This window comes from Cynocephalus volans, chromosome 13 (genome assembly GCF_027409185.1).
Source record: "Cynocephalus volans isolate mCynVol1 chromosome 13, mCynVol1.pri, whole genome shotgun sequence".
Lineage (NCBI taxonomy): Eukaryota > Metazoa > Chordata > Mammalia > Dermoptera > Cynocephalidae > Cynocephalus > Cynocephalus volans.
The window spans coordinates 96,170,502-96,192,824 of NC_084472.1; the positions used below are offsets into that span (position 1 = coordinate 96,170,502).

General features: G+C 34.8%; 1 pseudogene; it reads right to left on the reverse strand.

The window, feature by feature from the left end:
• LOC134361734 (PC4 and SFRS1-interacting protein-like) overlaps positions 1 to 20,919 on the reverse strand; it is an 82,167-nt pseudogene extending 61,248 nt beyond the window's left edge.
• Between the last annotated feature and the right edge of the window lie 1,404 nt (positions 20,920 to 22,323).

Here is a 22,323-nt window from a genome sequence, read left to right on the forward strand (position 1 = left end):
AGAAACATAAAAAGTTTCACACTGAAAAACAATGGCCACAATTGTGACATTTAATAAATCTCATTATTCTATGCAAAATCTCATAGAAATAAATAAATAAAATATTTCCCTGTGATCAGTTAATTCTCAAAAAAGAACCAACTGTATATGGGAAAGAGAAGGGAAAAAAAAAAAAACTAAGGAGATGAATTAGCTTCTAGATGTTGGGTTCTGCCTATAAATTGACTACTTTAAACTTCACAATAACTGTTCGAAGTAGAAATACGTTTCCATCTTAACTGGAAAGAGACAGAAAGTAAGGGAAAGTCAGTAACTTGCCCAGATCTACAGTTTGGTTACAACAGAGAAGCCACAGTCCTTCCCTACACACATATGGGAACAAATTCAATCTCACTAAGAATCTTAATAAAACAAAACAAAATCATAGTGTGATATTTTTATTTATTAAAACGTGCAAAATTATTTTCAAATAAAAACACCAAATCCTGTATAAGCATTATCCTAATGTCATTTATAAATTAAAGAAAGGAAAACAGATATAAATAAACTACGGGATGTACCTTTGATGAGTTGTTTTGCATTATTAAATTAATAATTGTGAAAATGGCAACATGGAAAATTCTTTGATGTAACTATTTGGTTTAAAATGAGATATAGGTTTTGATTCCTGTAACAGCCAGCCACTAATTAAGTAAATAAATAAAAGACACAGAATTCATCCTGTGACCTCATCTAGCTTTATGAGGAGTAATAAACAAACAAACAAAAAATTATAAAAAATCTGCTGATGGTGGTTCTTTGTTCTTTTCTCTGTTTTCCGAATTTTCCTTGTTATGTATTTGTTTCTTTCATGTGAAACTCTATCAGCTTTAAAAAGAAGAAAATGAAAGAATGGCATGAATCTGTTAGGTTAAAAAAATCTGTTAGCCTTAATTTTCTTCCATCTTTTTTTACAAAGGGACATGCTCTCTTTTCCAACTTGAAATGTATCAAAGACCACCTGCGTTATTTTCATGTTCTCTGCCAGCTGGTGCATGGGAGCATAGATTCAAGTTTACACAGGGGAATTGGGGGCAAGGGTGACAGGCGCTGCGTCACACCAGAGACACTTTGCTGCTGCAGCTCCTCATGCTTTTTAAAATTACTTCGACAATTTGGAATTCTTTGATGTATGCATAATTTGAATTTCGTCAGGACTTACCAGCTAGTGAATATAAATGATATAGTAAGAACCGCAATTTTACTGACTTTCACTCACATCTATGGGAACTTGACCATGCAACCCTTAGTCTCAAATGATTCTGAGAGTCTCCAAGGTCTGTCCGAAAGACATGTGTCTGACTCAACTAATGTATTTGGAAAAATAGATCAAAATAAAATGTTCATCTACAGATTATGATGGAATAGTAATAGAGTCCTCTTTATTGGGTCATAAATATGCTTGCCTAGTCTTTTCCAAACCTCACTAGCTAAATCAGTAAGCTAAAAAGAAAAATGTAATTATAAATTTTTTCTAGACATTCTATACTTTATAATTATCTTCTCTACTATTGCTAGTTAATTTTTCTAGAAGGAATTTGCAATTGATTTTTCAAGGGTATTTTTGTCTGTAGTGTTGTTAGATTGCTAGTTATCACCTAGTATGCTGCTCTGTGACATAATGTATTCGTCTTCAACAATAAATATGAGTATGTTTTACTCGAATCACACCTGGCCATTGAATTTTGATTGTCTAAGTTTATTAAACAAAGGTGAAATTTGTGGCTAAGAGAAACCCAAAATTTGATATGAAGCAAAACTTGAAATTCATTTTTTGTAAAAAAAGATCCAGCTTATAATCAAACTACTTATTAAATATGTGAAAATAAGTAATGATCCAAAGAAAAACTACTATTCCTTTTAAAGAACACGTTTTTTAAAAAGCCTTAATACTTTTTTTTTAAAAAAAGTGACACTAAAATTATAGCTTAATCACCAAAAAAATGACTATAGGTAGTTTTTGGCAATGCTATCATTTTTTCTTGAAATAGAGATAGATATATTCAACCATATAGAAAGACTAATATTTCTAATTTAAAAAGAGGCTGCAAAATTTAAATGATTGGATATGTGTACATTGCAATTTTAAAGAAACCTTGCTTTATATATACTCTCTGTAACATGCAATATGTCGGCGAGTACTTATACAGTAGTGGAAATTGCTTGCTTCTGGGTAAAGGAAGAACTTGAGGCATTCATGAACCCCACTGCAAATTCATTTTACTACAGTGAATATAATGGATTGGTATTATTTATATATTGCTGTGTAGCAAATCACGACACACTTAGTGGCTTACAACAAAACAACAACAAAAACCCCATTTATTATATTAGTTTCTGAGGCCAGGAATCGGGGCACAGATTAGCTGGGTCCTGTGCTTCAGGGTCTCACAGGCTGCAGTACAGGTGTCAGCCGGGAGTGTGGTCTCATCCAAGGCTCAACGGGAAAGGATTTTCTTCCAGGCTCCTATGGTTGTTAACAGCATTTAGTTCCTTGGGAGGTGTTGAGTTCAGGGCCTTAGATTCTTGTTGACCAGGAACCAGAGGCCACAATCAGTCCCTTGCCACCACGTGAGACTCTCTATATTCCAGCTTATTTCATCAAAGCCAGTAAGGTGTGGCCCAACAGAGACAGTCTGCTAGCAATAGAAAAGTTACAATCTCATGTAATGCAATTATGGACTTAAAATCCCATAATATTTGCCATGGTTTATTGGTTTTAAGAACATTGTAAGTCCCACCTACACTGGAGGGAATGGGATTACATAAGGTATGCGTATCAGGAGGTGGGATAGTTGAGGACTTTTTTAGAGTCTGTCTGACATGGTTTTTATTATAAGGAAATGTCACAGGGATAATAAGCAATAGATGTATGAAATTGTATAAGTGAAAAAGACACATGAATAGTCATCTGTTTTTTCTTTATAACAGCTATTTGTTCAATGAGAAATGTGGGCATTTTAATAAATAATATAGTAATGAAGATGCATTGAAGGTATATTATAGAGGCATTTTTTAAAGATATAGTACTTCAGTACTTCTAATTTTCACATAAATAATCTAAATAAGAAAACTGAAGCTTAGGCAGGTTTAAAAAAAGATTTGATCAAGACAAAAACAAACAAACAAACAACAAACTGTGTTTCATCTAATCTAAGGTGTATTAATTGTAGGATACGCCATTATCTCATATAGCCAATAACAATGCTGTTAATTCCACAGTGACACGATACTTTCTTCCATCTTGGTACTGGATACTTGCTGAACTATCTCTTTTATGCTTAATCTGTTATATAAATGTTCATATATTTATGTTTTATTTATATAAAACAGTAGGTAACAAAGCTACTACTTTCCACATGAACTCAGGCAAATTGTTACCTCCATGGCCCACTGCAGTCCCACCATTCCATGACTTGGATATTTTTATGAAACTAGGAGATGTGGAAGCTGCTGAAACAGCCTGAAATTTTCCTTTCATCATGGACCAAGATATCACACGTTACTCTTAAATCCACAAGATAGAAGTTTGTTGAAAAGAGCATTGTCTTGTTGCAGAATGATAATAGAGAAAATAAGCATGTGGGAATTTGATTTTTTTTTCCTTAGCTCAGATTCAATAAAAAACTCCATTTTGGCCTTATATAAATCTATGTCTCTTAACTATATGTCTAAATAAATTAGTTACAGAATCAAAACAATGACCTCATATGTCTACCTGTTCTTTTATTCTTTCCCTCGATTTATATAAATTAAGTAGCAATAATACTTGAGAACCTTTCTAAAACAATTCCTTGATCTCTGTATTTCTTCCTCTCTCCCTTCCATTCACTATATTCTTTAGTTTTCTTTTTTCTCTCTCTGAGAAAAAAATGAGTTACTTTTCACATCTTTGTAGAACTTTCTCTTCCTCTAAAATACTCTTTCAGTTTTTAATCTCTCTCAGTATTTTAATACCAGACTTAAAAGTCTTCATTTTCACATTTGCATATAGTGAGAGGAAAAGAAGGCAGGACAGATGCATTTTACATGAATTTCTCAATTATTATAGACATAACGGTAGGAACTTAAACATCAGAATATCCCTGTGTCATATATACCAGCTTAAATGGTTAAATCCAAAGGAGAGCACTGAAAAATAATTTCTTCTGCATATAATGTAGTTGGAGACTGAATTTAGTATTCATGTTTGGAGTGGTGCTAGATTTGGGGGAAAAAATTAAAGGGTATTGCAGACCTCCTTTAACTCTTCAAAATCTGGAAGAATGGGTGCTGGAGTTGACAGAAAACTATGGCAAAATTGGGAGCCCACCAGTTGGAATCTTGTTTTCATCACAGAGTAGTATTTAAGGGCCACATCATCACTGAGACCCCAGGAGAGACGCAGCAGCTATACCTACAGATGTGGAAATGGGGTGGCATCACTCTAATGCACCAAACAGCAGTATATTTTGCTTTCTGTTTCTTATAACAAAATACCTGAAACTGAATAACTTATAAGAATAAGAATTTTGGGCCGACCCCGTGGCACACTCAGGAGAGTGCGGTGCTGGGAGCGCAGCGACACTCCCGCCGCGGGTTCGGATCCTATATAGGAATGGCCGGTGCGCTCACTGGCTGAGTACCGGTTATGAAAAAGACAAAAAAAAAAAAAAAAAGAATAAGAATTTTATTTTTTGCAGTTTTGGAGCCCATGAAGTCTAGGGTCTGAGGGGCACATTTGGTGAGAACCTTCTTGGTGACAACTCTCTACAGAATCCCCTGGTGACACAGGCAATCACATGGTGAGGGCTGAGTAAGAGCACATTCTCACATGCTTTCTTCCTCTCCTTAGAAAGCCCCCAGTCTACTCCTTGGTAACCCATTCATCCATTAATCCATGAGTGGTTTAGTCCATTCACAAGGGCTTAGCCATCATGGTCCAATCTTCTTAAAGTCCCCACATTTCAAATAACATATTGGGGATTAAGCTCCCATATGAGATTTGGAGGGGACAAACATTCAACCCATAGAGTAGACTTTGGATATGGGCAGACTCACACCTAGAATGGAAGTGGGCTCCTAACAGAATAAAAAACAAGACACATCCCTCTCTTCCCTTGCATACCTCATTACTCCAAGCAAACATACAGATAATTACATATTTGCATTCTAGGGTACTGGATGACTTAAAATCAGATACCCAAACCAGAAGTCATGACTAAAATTGTTTACATATTTAAGTTTAATATTTAAGTAACACAAAAATAAATAGATACACAGGAGGTAAATGAATGGTAGTCTGTAAACTTTTTTTCAACATGTGTGAAAATATGATAATATCCTCCAAATATGAAGTCCTTAAAAATGAAAAAAAGATGAATAAAAAGAGAAAATGAGTAAAGACTATGACAAGGTCATTTGCAAAATAAGTAAAAATGACAAAATGAAAATATTCAACTGCTTTAGTAATCAAAGAACATGCTAATTCTGGTATTTTTAAAATTCTCTATGGTACATCTTTATAATTGAATCCAATGATGTCATGAATATTACAGACTGTAGCTATATTAACAAGGAAAGATTAAAACAGTAGTTTTAAAACAACATTTTTCCTATTAGTTTTTGAAAGAAAAAATATGTGAACAGAGAAAAGTCTGGAAGCATATACAACATGTTTTTTGAAGAATTTTCAGAATGTATCTCCAGATGAAATGATTATTTCTGCTTTTTAACTTTTGCTCATCTTAATTCTTTTAAGTTTTCAAATAATGTACAGGAACCAATGTACTATAAGACAGATTTGTAAATTTGAGTGGATTAATGCATATTTTTAGATGGACTTCGTAAGAAGTATTGTAAGACTGGCCCGAAAGTGCAAATCTTACTTGTTGGGAAGGCTCATCTCGCAAAGACCAAGAGACAGAGATCGCTGCAATCAAGCAAGAGGTTTTTTATTCTAGCATGCTGGGGTCACTGGGTCTTCAGGACAGAAGTGGCCCCGAGCTCTTAACACAAGTGCTTTTTATTCAATTTGGTAGGCAGACTTTGGCAACAGGATGAGTTGTACACAGCTTATTGGTCATCTGAGGTGACTTTTAATTTCATTGGTGGCCTTCAGTGGGGTGGTACACAGACAAAGAACTGGGGAATTGACCAATAGCCCACCCCTTTTGTGGTTAGGCCCTTCCTGGAACTGGGTGAACTTTGGGCTCTTTGGAAAGTCCCTTCCCCCTGGCAAGGGAAAGTCCTTATCTTCTGGTAACAGAAAGTCTCAAGCACCTGGTAGTGGAAAGTCCTAAGTACCTGGTATTGCTTACCCAAAAAGGTTGGGGTTATCTCTACCTCTACCGTATACATCAGAGTATACACATGAGCATAAATTGCCTTAACAAAAATCATCTGAGACATACTATCAAAAATGATATAAGGACCAGATGGCTTTTCAAGTATGTTTTTTTCAAATATTAAAAGTAAACCACTCAATGGCATTTGTCAAGCAACAGAGTAAATGCAATGCAGTATGCTCACACAATTGAATATTATATGACAAAATGAATGAATAGCCCTACATTAAAGAATGCAGATGAATATTTTTAACATATTGCTGATTTTAAAAAGTGAATTACAGGGAATTATATAAAAGCATAAAGCTTTTTTTTATAAGGAGAAAAAAACCCTAAAACTAAGCAGTAAATTTTTTGAAGTACAACACCACGATTATAAAAATCATTGTACAAAAGCTTCAAACACAATGCAGGAGACTGAATTATCGCCGGTTGGGAGGGTGGCTAGGTTAACAGAGAAGCAAAGAAGTGGATATAAGTTCTTGTTAAGGTTTTTATCCTGGATAATGGGTTATAAATGAAGTTTATCAATTGCTGATCAACAAATGAAAACAAGGGCCATAATCTTATCAATGATGTGACTGTGTCATGAAACAATTGTATGATAAATTTAAATTTCTACACAAAAGAACCACTAAAAAATCAAATTTTAAGGAAAGAAATTCTCAGAATGAGCATTTATTACATAATAAAATATTCTATAAATGCTTATTGAAGATTAGAAAAATGTGAAAGTATTTTTACTTCATTTTGCAAGGGCATTATGGTTTTCTTAATCAAATGTTGAAAATAGAACAAGAGAAACACAATAGATCATTGTTGCTTAATCTGTGAAATGGCTATGTTAACTTTACCAGGGATTTAAATACAATAATTTGAGGATGGTCAAATTTTAGGGAGTCTTTAAGGTAATGAAAAAGACAAAGGAAGAAACTATAAATTACCATCATATTGGTTCTGAAGAGACAGTTCATACAATCTAATACATTTTATGAAAAGAAAATTTATTTTTAACATAAAAAATGAGATATTTGCACTTAAGGACAAACATCAGTGTATTCATTGATTAAAATTAGAGATGCTTACTTTTATTGTGTATCTAAAAAGTGTTATATTATGTGTAAAAATACAAAAAGATAAAGACTGATGTGATTTGCACAACTCCTAGATTGCATATCTCTTTCCCTTCCCCATAGGGTAATTACTACCTTGATTTTGATGTTTCTTGTTCCCCTGCATTTCTTTACTACTTTCATTACATACATACATAAACCATATGTAGTAATTTGCTGATTTAAATCTTATGTAAATAATACATGGATTGATGATAGATTAATAAATGATATATTTAAGGTGGGAGTGGCCACCTGCAAGTTGGGAAATGTTCTCAGAGTAAAAGCTGAAGTGAACTGTCAATCACTGTGTACGCTTTCTTCTCTCAAGTTCTTCCTGGGTTGGTTGCTCTCCAGTGATTTCAATCTTCTGTTTTTTTCTTTTGTTTAACATTTCCCTCAGCTTTTATATGTCACTGAATAGGTTAGTCCACTCTAAGCTACTCTATCCTGGCCCAATTGAAATGAACTAGATTTAAATTTTTCCAATTATACCAAAAATGTTTAGAGATTTTCCTATATAGAATCCCATCCAGATTTCTGCATTGCAATTTGTTGCTATATATCTTAAGTTTCTTTAAATCTAGAAGAGTTTTTCCACCCTTTTCTCACCCGAAATATTGAATTTCGGAGAGTCCAGGATATTAATCTTGCAAAATGTCTCATATTCTAGAATTGTGTGATTGTTTCCTCATGATATCTTTTAACATTTTTTTATCTCTAATATTTCCTCTAAATTGTAAAGGCTTGGTTATGTACACTTTAAATCTTTTTGGCAAGAACAGTTCATAGCTGATATTGTGTATTTTCTATTGTGTCATTCCTAGTGACACTATTTGAAACCTTGGTTAAGATAATAAAAGTACATTTTTTCCCTTTGCAATTATTATGCAGAGTTTGAGTTGATATTTTGGTACCTCTGCTTTTTTTTCAATTGATTGAAACATAATTGATTATACATATTTGTGGAGTACAGAGTTGAGTATTAATATCTGTGTACAATATGTGTGCTATCTCTACTTTGAAATCTTTTTACAAAAAAAATGTTTGATGAATTTTCTACGGTTTAAATGTACCTATGTATCCCCCATTAAAATCAAGACATAGAACATTGCTCGTACTCCAGAAACGTCCTTCATGTCCTCCAGTTTTTAATCCTAAACATAACAATATTCGAATTTTTACCACTTTAAATTACCTTTTGAACCTTTTACAAATGGAATTAGATTCTTTGTCTTGATTCTTTTATACAAAGTCTTACATGTGAAATTCATCCATGCTGTTGCTTTGAGCAATATTGTGTTGTATTTTTCCTTTTTATAGTATATTTCCTTGTATGAATATAATGTAATTTATTTTTTCATTTTATTCTTTAAGGACTTTGGGGTGGTTTCTAGTTTTTGCCCAAGATAAATGGTGCTGCTATGAAATTCTTGTACATATCCTTTGATGACTTAGTTTGCATTTCAGTCAGACATATACCTAGTAGGGAAAATGAGGACTCACATTGGCTATGCGTGTGTTAGAATTAGATACCGGAGGTAATTTTCCAAAGTCGTTTAACCAGTTTATAATCCCAGTAGCAAAGATTGAAATTCCTGTTGTTCCATACCTTTGTTAATTCTCCATCCTATAGTGCAATTTTATTCCTGAATTTTCTCACCAAATGACAAAATAGATAGGTCCTAACCATTGTGACAACCAAAAGTTGTCCCATACATTTCAAAATGCCCCTGGAAGAAAATACTATCTCTGTTCATAACCAGTAGACTATACCCATGTTGGAAAATCAAATATAGTTATTTGGGTGTCCAGGGAGTTTTCCAAAGTTTAGTGCAGCAGTGTAGGTCTCCTAACATGTGGCACACTTTACTTTCATTTCTTTGTGATTATTTGCCTCTAAGCTTCATGAGTTCAGTTGGCTTTGTTTGCCACTGTGACTGGCACAAAGTGATAATCAGCAAATAATTGTAGATTGAAAAGATGTTTTGAATGCTTACTGCTTAATTGATCAGAAACCTGGCATGGCAGAGAAAGAGAGATTAACAGTGGGATCCTGAATGGGAAAATGAAGAGGTTACAACTTTTTACCCTCAGGCAGGAATATAAAGGCTTACAAGGAAAGAGGCCAGTCTCAGCATTAAAACCTGACTTAAAAGGCCCTGAATAACCAAGTGTTCTGTCTTGAATAGAATATTCTGTTGCGAATGGAAAGATCTCTGACTTTGCTTGAAGCCAACCTTGTGAACCTGTTACCAAGATTAATGTGTTTTCAAAGAGTCCGTATTGGGTTTCCCATTATGTGTTTTCAAAAACAGCAACAACAACAAAAGCATGAAGTAATCTTATAGATCCTGATGGCTCATTATTTTTCTCAGCACTCCTATATGATAAGCTTTATCATTTCAATTTTATAGGTAAGGAAAATCACTTCTTTATCTAAGATTTTTTTTTTGAATGTAGACAAATATTTTGGAACAATTTTTGTACTATTTTTAAATAGAATGGCACCCACTCAGCCATGTGACAACTTTATTGATACTATATCCCACTGAAATTTATGTTTCATTGCTCCCCTTTTACCTGTGAATTAACCAGTCATGAAGGTTACTTGACCCAGACAGAGCCCTAAATCAAATTCACTAAATTATTTGACCTTTAGTCTAGTGATGAAATAAATAGCAGTATATCTACCACTGTTGCCAAAAGCATCTTGGTACATCAGTGTTTTGCAATAGCAGTTTTAGAAAAACAAAACGTCAAGCCAGTTGGAGATAACCATATGTTGAAAACACAGCATTCTTATTTATTACTGTATAGGCAGCCAAAGATTTTTTTAAAGTACTAAGTCTGTTTTGGTCCACTATGTTGCACTTCTTTTCTAAATAAATAAATCTATAGTATTGATTAAGACTTAGAGATTCCAACTTTAGTTCATTTTGATATTTACAAATGGTGTTAATCTCATTTGCTATATTTTGTGGGCCTTTAATTCTTTCTTATGGTATTTTAGTTGTCTTTGGCACCCTAAATTCTCTCTTTCTATTTTCTTTTTCCTTTTCATTTCGAACATTCCTAATATTAGTAAACATATACCCATAAGAGATATATGATTTTTGAGATTTACATTTTGGTGTCATCTTGGTATACTAATTGATAGATTGTGCTTAATTATTTTACTGCAAGAAACCAGATTTTGATTTTGAGATTATATTTGAAACACAATTATGCAATAACAAGATGTTCTTACAAAGCCTTTGCCACATATTATATATTTTATATCAAAAGCAAGATAATTTTTATTTCGAAGATCTACACAAACAGAAAGAGTCAAATTTACTATCTTAATGATAGGGAATATGTCATAATTATTTCCATCCATCATATGCTGTGTTTTGCAAGTATTTGGCTGGATTAGAGACAGTTTTAAAATCAGGAAATAAAGTCCTAACACTGTAACATATGAAGTTCCAAAAATGCCAGGGGAAAGATAATGCTTTTATAATTTTTGTGAGTGAATCTTGAATTCCCAAATTGTTAAGTCCAGAGATAATGCCCTATGGAGATAGGTTTCCCTCATGCTCAGACTCACGGGTGTTTTATTTAATGACCTGTAGGTATACTATGAAACATACACACATTTTAACAGTCAAGAAAAAGTCAACAACTAATACATTCCAAACTTTAAAAAGTGAAGATATGTTTTTCATAGTTTTAATCAGAGCATGGATAGGGTTTTGTTCTCTGGCCTTTTTGATTAACATCACAATAAATATTTTTATTTTAAATGAAACTTGTAACGATATTGTCAACTCTTTCCTGTGCTTTGTCCTCCCAGATAAAGGTAAACTTGTCAAGTAGGAGTTTTTGTTTTAATTTTTTCCCTTACTGCTCAAAATCATACGCATTTTATCTGCATCAATGCTGATGGAAAAAGAAAGATAGCAATTATAATCCAGCAGATCTTCATTATATGAACTATGTATAGCAAAGTGTGGTAAGTATGGGAGGATACAGTTTGCAGTGTAATGGTAAAGATCCATTTGCAGCAACATGCATGAGCCTGGAGAAAATTATGTTAAGTGAATTAAGCCGAGCACAGAGGGAAAAATACTGTATGTCCTCACTCATAAGTGGGAGCTAAGAAAGAAAGAAGGAAAGAAAGAAAGATCACAGTGCTTTGTTGGACTTGCAGAAGGAGAGAACAGAACTAAAGTTGCTGGCGGGGGGGGGGGGAGGAAGGAGGGAGGGCTGTTGGGGAGAGGGTGGATGGGAAACATGGGGAATAATTGCAATTTGAGGTGGTTGGGCATGCCGATAGTAATTGATCTGATCATCACATCTCGGGCACAGGTGCTAAGAGTCAGCTTGGTGCCCCATGAATATGTATAATCAATATAAATAAATAAATATTTTTAAAAACCATATTATAAAGAAAAAAGCAAAATGCTAAATAAAAGTCCAATTAGAATGAGATATGCATACAGAGGAGAGAATCATTAAACTCAGGGGAAATGGAGGAAGAAATAGGGAAGGCTTCAGAAAAAATGTGGTATGTGAGCTTAATCTTGGTGCGGGGGGAAGAATGAAAAATTCGAAAAATTCGAATATGAGAGCTATCCATGTTGAAGGAAGAAAACGTTTATTTTCATTTTCTCAGATTACTTTTGTTATTTCTGAAACAAAATCAAAACTATTAATCATTAAGATACCTTGAGTTCACAGTATTGTCTTATGCAGACAGCTTTATCTCTAGGTAGGTATATAGTTGAGTATTACATGAAAAAAGGAATTAATATTTTGAAGCACATTGTGCCCAAAAAACCATGAAAACACATAATAAAACTCTGTAATTAATACTATTTATTTCCCATAATTTAGAATCATTCAATGAATTAGAATGCCTGAAAAGTAATTAAGTATGAAAAATTTGTTTTTTGTTGGCACACTAAAAACTAAATGGAAAATTTTTCTTAATATTCTGTCTAGCTATAGTTTTTATTACTTTCAAAATACATTAACTATGCATTTAATTTGCATTTTACTTTGTCCTTTAGAAAGTTTATAAGTTTTAAGTTTTTCTACTAATATGCTTTCCATGTTTATTGTTAAGAAATAATTTATATGAGTTGAATGATGTATAATTCTTGCATATATATTTTTATGAGTATAGTTAGATTCATATATGTAATATGTAAAATCAAAACTTTCCCATCTACACTACAGCATTATAATGAAACTCATTAATAATAACTGCTCTAGGAACAAATGTTGGAATAAAAAACTATTTATTGAGCAAAGAAATACAGTAGGAAAGGAAAATACTATTTGTTCACAGTAATAAGGAAATGCCATAATGTGAAATATGTAACAAAGTATTAAAGGATATATTTCAGTAATTCATACATAATGTATCCTAAACACTAAATGAAGGACTCAATCAAACATTTCTTTGTAATTTACAACATTGCTCCTGAAAATTTGAAAATATTTTTATGTGCCTATAAATTTATGACTATTGGCACCTACAACTTAAATTTATTTAATTATCTGTTTGTACTTTGGCCTGAAGCAATCCCCTCAAATTGATCGGATTTATATAATCCCTAACTTTAGCAATAGATGAATTATAAATCTCTTTAATTCTGCATTTTATAGGTAACTCAATGGCATAGAGTGTGCTGCCACTTGCAATTAAGAAAATGAGCAGAAAATTTGTTTGTAAATACTCACTTATTTACAAAATTTCAAAATAGAAATATTCATTAGTCATATGATCTCTCTCCCATTTGTTTATATTTGTATTAATATATGGATCTAAACTATTACCCATTTAAAAACAACTTTTTGAGAAAAAGGAAACACTACCAAATATAAGAATCTTAATTGCAGAAACATCAATATGTATATAAAGTCTGCAAATATATAAACAAATATTCACCTATAGGGATAGTTTTGCCTGTACTTGTATTCCACAGCCATTCATTTATTAATTTAACAGAAATATTGAGTCTCTATGTATGGAAGAGACTAGGCATCAATTGTAGAAAAATAAATGAAATATAGTCCATGTCTAAGAGTTTGCAGTCTCTTACCTGAGACAGACATATACACAAATAATTTCAGTAAAAATGTGGTATGTGCTCTAATAGAGGTATCACAAAGATACTATAAAAGGAAGCTTACAATGTTTGCTATTAAAACAACGCTCCTAAAAGAATGGTTTGTGGGGTGAAATACATACTGTTCTTCTGGCGTGGCGTGGGCAGTTCAAATGCTGAAGGGAACTCTGGGGTTTCTTTGAATCTATGGAAGAGAAACAAATGGGTTGTTTTCATTGAGGCATTGCCATTGCCAGAGAGTTTTATAGAGTGTTACTGTTGAGAATCCCCAGGCCAGCCCTATCTGTCATTCAGAAACTAAGCCCCTGCAATCTTAGAAATATAATGGACTCCAAGGTCCAAAGAAAGACAACTGAGCCTGCATTGGACTCCTCCAGGTATTAGCAGCTTCCTTTGGAGATGGCGCTCTGAGCAGTGTTTGGGCTTTTCCTTCTGCCATTAGTACCCCCAATCCATGCCATTCATGTAATCTCTGCCTACCCTAGAGGGTTGAACATGGTAGATGGAGAAGTTTCACCTGCAGGAACATTGATAGAGAACAAATCTGAAGAGTTCATTAGTCACATTTCTTGACTTTGGATTTATGAAACTTAGTACATTGATTTTCAAATCTATTCAGAGGACAGGAACAATGTGTATCTCTCCTGTTTTAATATCTATCTGTCTATCTCTATACACATATACACATATATATTTCAATTTAGCATTAGACTGTTCAGTATAATGTGCTCGTTGATTGTTTCTTTGTACTGTCCCATGCCCCATGTGCTTTTTCCTATTTTGTCTTAATATCAATTGCAATATTCCCTACCGAGAATAAAATTGATCTAGAATATAAGATTCATGATTTAATTTTTTTAACCTAATTGCTGAATTGGAAAGTAATTGGCAATTATAATGAGCCTATTTTAAAAGTAGCTAAGACATGTTTTTGTGTCATATTAACTAGTCTTAATAAAAATGTATGTACTTACAGTACTTAACCTCTCATTTTTCCAAACATATTGATGCTCTGAAAGAATCCCGGAAGAACAGGAGGAGGCACACGCAGTCATGCAAGGTAAATTTTGGAAAATGTGCAGGTTCAGTGCTCATGAGAAACCAGAAATCACAATCACTACACAGCAGGAAGGGCAGTCAGCAGTGTGGGGAGTTACTAGGTGGATAAAGCAAGCATTGCTCAGGACAGCCTTGGGCCAGTAATAAAAGATCAGGCCCAGTAATTAGGCAGTTTGTGTCAGTTGACAGGAAAAGACAGAGTTATCTGTGGTTAATTTACAGACTCAGGCATTTAGGTCACTGAAGATCACAGAAAGCATAGAAAGCATTTATGAAACAGGTCCCAGTTAGGTGCACTGATGTACAAGTATCTTTATAAAAGAAGGCCCAGTGAAAGGGTCAGTGTTCTTATGCAGAATCACCAAGTTATTCAGAAAAAATGAGGATAACAAAAGATGAAAGGAAATGCAGTGTCAGAGTAAAGTGAGAAATGTAACAGAAAAGAATGGTCAGAAGAAACTCTCCACAATCAAACTGTGCAAATATAGTCATTGAAATGATTCAGAAATTGTCTCCATCCTCAAGTTTATAGGTCAATGCACAGCACAACACACACACACAGATATACGTATCTATGAAACAAGTCAAAATGTTATATGTGCTACACTAAAGTCAAAAAACATATCTGGGTACTGAGAAATTAGTAATTCTTTGTGTGTGTGTTGGGAGGGGAATAAAAAAGATCATATAAAGCATGTAAAATTTATGCTACATCTTGAAAACTGAGAAGAGTTTGGAGAGAGAGAGAATGTAGGCATGAAATAGGAACTGAGGAATTAGGAAGTGGTGACCAAGGAGAGAGGCGACGAGATGGGAAAATGATTCAATCCAGAGACTGTAGACAATGAACAGGATTCAACACAACTCACTTTCCTAGGATCAGGAGTGATGACAGAGTCTCAAGTGGGTATGAGTGTGTATGTTGGCTGCTAGAAAGTCTAAATGCTAAAAATAATCATGGTCTGGTGATAAGAGCTGGGCAGGCCATTTCAACTTTGGTGATTCTCAGAGCAACACAAACACTTTACAACAAATGCACACTACTTAGGTAAGCAGAGAGTACCTTCGAAGGGTCATAAGCTCCCAGGGTACTTTGGCGTTTGTCTGAATCGTTCAATCTAAAGCAGAATATCTGATCACCCAATAGTGTAATGAATATGTGCTGACTGTCATCTATTTTCTCCTGACAGAGCATCGGTTTCAAGTTCTCTTCCAGGTATCTATTTAATTTATCTAAATATGATAAACCACACTAATTCTCAAAAAAATTAGCCTTTCTCTGCATAGTTACAATAAATGAACCAAGACATTATTGACAGAATACTAAAATAATTAAGATGGTTCTAAAATGCTTGAGATTAGCTAAACTCCCAGTTAAAGCAAATGAGCTAAGACTGACAAAAAAATTAATCTGCCTTAAATGCCATTTTCTCTTTATTTCATCCAAAATAGCTGAATGAAGCTGCTGAAACTTCAGTCTTTTCTGTATAGAAATAGACTTTGGTATTTGATGTTGTCACTCAGAAGCTATGCATCTTGTGTGAGTGATTGGTCTTACTGTGAAAACCAAGGTGTATTAATTACCTATTACTGTGTAACAAATTAACCCAAACTTAGAAACTTAATAATAAACATTTATTATTTCATCATTTCTGTGGGACAGGAATCTGTGTGGGGCTTAGTTGTGGGCCTCTGACTCAGTGTCTCTCGCAAGGCTGAAGCTAAGTCATTGGCCAGTGTTGCAGTCATTTCAAGGGTCAACTGGAGGAAGATCCGCTTTCAAGATAATTGACCTGGTTATTGGCAAGCTTTAGAAGATCCATTTCCAAGTTCACTCACATGCCTGTTGGTGGACCTCAGGTTCTTTGCTGGATATTAGCTGGAGGCCTCCCCAGTTCATTTCATGCCATGTAGACTTTCCATAGGAAGCTGAAAATATGGTAACTGGCTTCCCTCCAAGCAAGCAATTAAGAGAGCAAGAGAAATCACCTAAGACACAAGCAAAAGTTTCATCTCAGAAGTGACATCCATCATTTTTGCTGTATTCTATTCAGTAGATGCAAGTCACTATGCCCAGGCCACACTCAAGGGGGAAGGCATTTCACAAAGGAGGGAGATACCAGGAAGAGGAGATCGCTGGGGGCCATCCTGAAGGCTACCTAATACAACCTGGCTTCAGTTTTTAATTTCTTTAAAAGGTCACTTACATACTCCCAAATCACAAGAAATGGTCATGTAGCTCCTAGAACAAGCTTCTGTTTGATTTGCTCTCAAGTTTTTAGTTTTCTGTATTTATCATAATGAACATGCAGCATTTTTTATTTATAAAAATAAGTACACTTAAAATACAAGGGTGTTACAGAATATAGGAAATCTGTTACTTATCAATTGCATGAAAGATAACACAAAATCCTTTCAACATCCCTTTTCTCTTATGAAATTTGTAACAATGAAAGAAAAATAATGCTATACTTAGCATTTGCCTGTAGGTAACAGCAAATAATTGGAGTCAAAGCAGTTCTGTAGAGTGTCTACACTGGAAACATAGTTGGAATTTTATATTAAATGCAATTGAATTGGTTTATAGATATTTTGGTTTACATTAACTTAGCAATACTGTTGTATTATGAATGCTATATTGCATAAGATACACAGCTTATTTTGTTCTTTTATGGTTTTGAATAGCAATCAAGAGACATAAAATCAGGTAATCAGAAATTTAAGGTAGATTCTTTAGTGATTATATGTATACTTATTTCCGTGGGTGCACAGATACACAGTGGAATGCAATTATTGATAAGGGAAGGAATTCTATCACTGGTTTTCAATATTTCAAAATCACTAATGGAAATTGCTCATTTGCCTTGACAAGGCTGCATAGACTAAATGATTAATTTCTTCATTTTTGTCTGTAGTTACTTCATTTAAATATGAAAATTATCACATATCAAAAGCTCTCAGTGGCATATATTTGTGTGTGGTGTATACATAAATATATATTTACCAATAAGAGTGGTCAAATAAGTTGAAAAAATTCAGTTGGGTGAGCAACACACTTACATATTACTAGTTTTAAAATACTGTTAAAAACAGAAAGCTCAACCTCTGTATTTTACAAATGAGAAAAATTTGACCTGGAAATAAAACTGACTTCTTGCAATACATAGCTAGTTAGTGGCAGATTTGATCTTATGACTGTGACTTCTGATTTTTATCCCTCTCTTATTTTGATTATAAATCAAAGGTTTAACTTCATCTAGATGGGGGTCAACTTTTTGAACAGGAAGAAAGGAAGTCATATTCTTTAATCAGGACACCCTGGAATAGCAGTTGTCTTTTCTGCTTTCTGTTCCCAGGCTTTCTCTCAAGAGTCTTGTGAGGGATAAGTTTAAGTAACAAAAAATGGAAGCTGGAAGCCTTGGACAAATGAACTGGCTACCTGTCCCTAGGCAGAAATTCTGGGAGGTATTCTGTATGATTTTATTAGCGTTAGCTAAGTTGAACCCTTCATAGTGGTTCATAGTGGCAACCTTGATTACAAACTTTTGGTTTAAATCGGCACTAACATGGTATGATATACATAGAAAAATTCACCCATTTTGTGTGTATGTTTAGATGAATTGTCACAAATGTACACAGTCAGATAAACACCATCACAATAAAAAAATGTAGGAAATGAACATCACTCCTAAATTTCCCCATGTCTCTTTGCGGTCAATTCTCTACTCCAGTCTCCTGCAACAGTTGTATTTTCTTCACTATAGTTTTTACCTTTTCTAGAATTTTGTATAAATGGAATTGTAAAATCCAATGTCTTTTGTGTCTGGCTTCTTTCCCATAGCATAATCCTTTATAGATTCATCTACATTGTTATGGGTATCACTAATTCCTTTTTATTGCTGAGTAGATTTGCATTTTGTGGATGTATCAATGCTTGCTTATTCATGCACGAATGCATAAATGTTGTGATATGTCTGCACCACTTTTTAGTTCTATGAACATTCACATACATTAGGAAGCATGTGTGTTCATTTCTCTTGGGTAAATGTCTAGAGTGGTGTTGGTAAATCATTTGATAAGTACCTATTTAACTTTACAAGGAATTGCCAGTGTAGTTTTCAAAGTGACTATGCCATTTTGCATTCTTAGTAGCAATTATCTATATCAACACTTGGTTTGGCCAGTCTTTTAAATTTTAACCCTTCTACAGCACGTGTAGTGGTATCTCATTGAGGTTTCAATTTGCATTTCCTAATTACTCATGAAGTTGATCATATTTTCATGTGCTTTTTTGCCATTTGTATATCTTCCTTGGTTGTATGTCTTTCTCTCTCTCTCTTTATTTCTCAAATTGTTTGTCTTCTTGTTAATAAATTAGAAAGGGTTCCTTATTTTTTCCCAATGCAGGCCCCTTTACCAGGTGAGTGCATGTATTTTCTCTAGGATGTCTCTTGCCTTTTCATTTATAAAGTCTTTCAAAAGCAGAAATTTTAAGTTTGGATGAAGTAAGTCCAAGTAATAATTTTTTTCTCTTATTGTTTATGCTTTTTTAAAAAATTAATGCTTTTACTTTATTTTATTTTTTTAACCTAATAAATCTTTGCCTAAGCTATGGACAAGAAAAATTTGTCTCCTATGTTTTTTATATAATATTTATAATTTAAATTGTTCTTTATAGGTCTTCTGTGGATTTAATTGTGTTCCTAAAGTTCATATATTGAAGTTTAACCCCCGGGGTAACTGTTGAGAGTGGGAAATTCGATTATGGCATTTTAAAGGTGGGGCATTGAAGAGGTGATTGGATTGTGAGGACGATGCCCTAGTAAATGGATTGATAATGATGGTCATGGGTGTGGTTCTGAGGGCTTTGAAAGGATGAGGGGTGAGGAGTTAGCCTCGCTCATCTGTCCCATCCACAAAGTGATACCCTGTGTCACCACAAAAGAAGATCCTCAGCAGATGTGTTCCCTGGACTTTGGACTCCCAGACTCTGAATCTGTAAGTAATAAATTTTGTTTTCTTTCAGATTACTCAGCTACAGGTATTTCTGTTAGAACAGACAGAAACAGACGAAGACAAGGTCTTTGATCAATTTCAAGTTAAGTTTTTAGTTGCTATTCTGTTCCATTATTTCATATGTCTATGGCAGTGCTGCACTGGCCGCTTATTGTACATTACAGCAAATTTAAAATTGGATTGTATGGGTACTCCAAATTTGTTCTTAATTTTCAAAATCTTTTTGACTATTCTACACTGCTTGCATTTCCAGGTAAAATTTGGATTTCACTTGTCAATGTATTTTTAAAAATTTTTTAAATTATGAAAATAAAAAACTCTCTTGGGATTTGAACTTGGATTGAGTTGAATCTACAGATTAATTTAGGGAAAATTGGCATCTTACTATTGTGTTCCAATCCATGAATGTTATATAGCCCCATCATTTAGATTTTACTTATCAGTTTTTTTACTAGTTTTTTTAATTTCATTTCTCTCAGCAATGTTTTATAGTTTTGAGTATACACATTGTGCACATATTTTGTTACATATTTTTTTAAGTATTCCATGTTTTTCCATGTCTTCCATGCATGTTTTCCATGCTATTGTGACAGTTTTAATTTGAATTTCCCATTGTTCATTATCAATATGAACTCATGCCAGTGGGGCACACTCATGCCAGAGTCACATCAAGGATCCTACTGGGCCACAAGTTATGGCAGCTGCTTTGAACTTCTTGGGACCAGGGACTAGCAAGTGAGGAGTCAGCATTGTATCAGAGGCAATTGACCCTGAGCAGGAAGAGGTAACATTGCTTCCACAAATGAGAGCAGAGGCGTGTAGTGCAGAACCCAGGTGATTCTCTGGGTGCCTCTTGTACCTTCAGGCCTCATTGTAACTAAATGAACATGTACAGCAATGCAGGTCTGAAAAAGGTGTGATTGCCAGGGCCCTGACTCCTTAGAGATAAAGATTTGGGTCACACCAGATAATCCACCAAAATCAGCCAAGGTAAGAGGCAAGGATGAGACTTTAAAATGAATACTGTGGGGGAATAGAATGAGTAACAGTGTGGCCCTGAGATTAAATGTTCAAACAGGGCAGCAGTTCATTCCACTAATCTCTCCCTTCAGAGTTTCCCCTCAGAGAGAGAAAGGCCTCACCCCCATGGAGGAGCTCTGCTCGAGCCTGCAGAGTAAACGTGTAGGTTCCTGAGCAGGGGTAGGGGGTGCCGGGGGCCTCAGCTATGTCCTCTGACATCTGCATCCAGCCCAGCCATGACCTGGCTGCTGCTGGAAGCCCCCCGGGCTCCTCTGCTGGAATGAGGGGGGCGCCATGGGCCTCAACCATGCCCCCCTCCTCCCTTCCTTGTCCTCCCACCTTATCCCCCTCCCCCTTCATCTCTCCGCCTCCACCCCAACTGATCTGCAGCACCTTAGAATGTAAAAAATAATAATAACAAATTTTTTAAAAATAGTAAAAGTGTGGAGTGCAGTGGGGAGTGGCGGCTGTGTCCTCCTGCTGAGAGGGGCATAACTGACTATGCGGGGGAAGGTGGCCAGCTGCTGCCTTTCTGCTGCCATCCCTGCATTTGCACTGAGGCAGAGCTTCCCTCAGGCCATGTCCCCACAGTCACGCATGCGGAGGCACTGATGCAGCCTGCTCTGTGAGAAGGGGACTCCTTAATGCATTGCTTTGGTTTCAAGACTCCCCATCAATTCCTCTTTTTTTTTTTTTTTGCAAGGTTTCTTTCCTTAAAGTACTTGCTTTTTTTTTTTATTATTGAAACATAATTGATTTTACATATGTGTAGGGTACAGGGTGAACTATCAGTACCTATTTACAAGACGTGATGATCACATCAGGATAATTAGTATATTCACCATTACACAATGTAATCTTTCCTTGTGTCCCTTATCCAATCTCTCCTTAGCTCCCCTTCCCCTCCCGCTTTCCCACCTCTAGTGACCACAATTTTGTTCCCTCCTTTTAAAAGTTCAGGGAATTATTGTGATTGTTCTTTCTCTTTTTCTTTCTTTCTTTCTCTCTCTCTTTCTTTGCTTGTTTATTTTTTTTAGCTCCCACTTATGAATGAGGACATGTGGTATTTCTCTTTCTGTGCCTGGCTTATTTCACTTAACATAATTTTCTCTAAGTTCATCCGTGTTGCTGTGAATGATAGAATTTTTAAAATAGTGCTGCAATCTGAGACTCTTCTTACCCAATTCTCCTTCCTTCCTTGTTCTTTTCTTTCACAGGTGTCAGACCAGCGTCATGGTCTAAACATCTCCCTGCCCTCCGTGGTTAACTCTCCTTTATCTTTCAGAGGTGCTTCCCCAATAAATGTCTTTCTGTCTAATCCCATCTTGGCATCTGCTTTTTGGAGGTCCCAAACTAACACATGACCCAATATAAAATAAACTATTATTTTAGACTTTGAATTAGACTTCTCACAAAGGAAGATATATACAGAAATGTAAATTAAAATCATAATCACCTAACACATGCTAGGTGGACTAAAATTAAAATACTGACAATGCTAAATGTTGGTGAAAATTTTAAGTAGCACTCTCATAGATCTTTGAGGATTGTATAAAAGGCTGCTGCCATTTTGGAAATGAGTTTAGCAATTTCTTGCGGTTAATCATACACTTACCCTTTGAGGCAGGA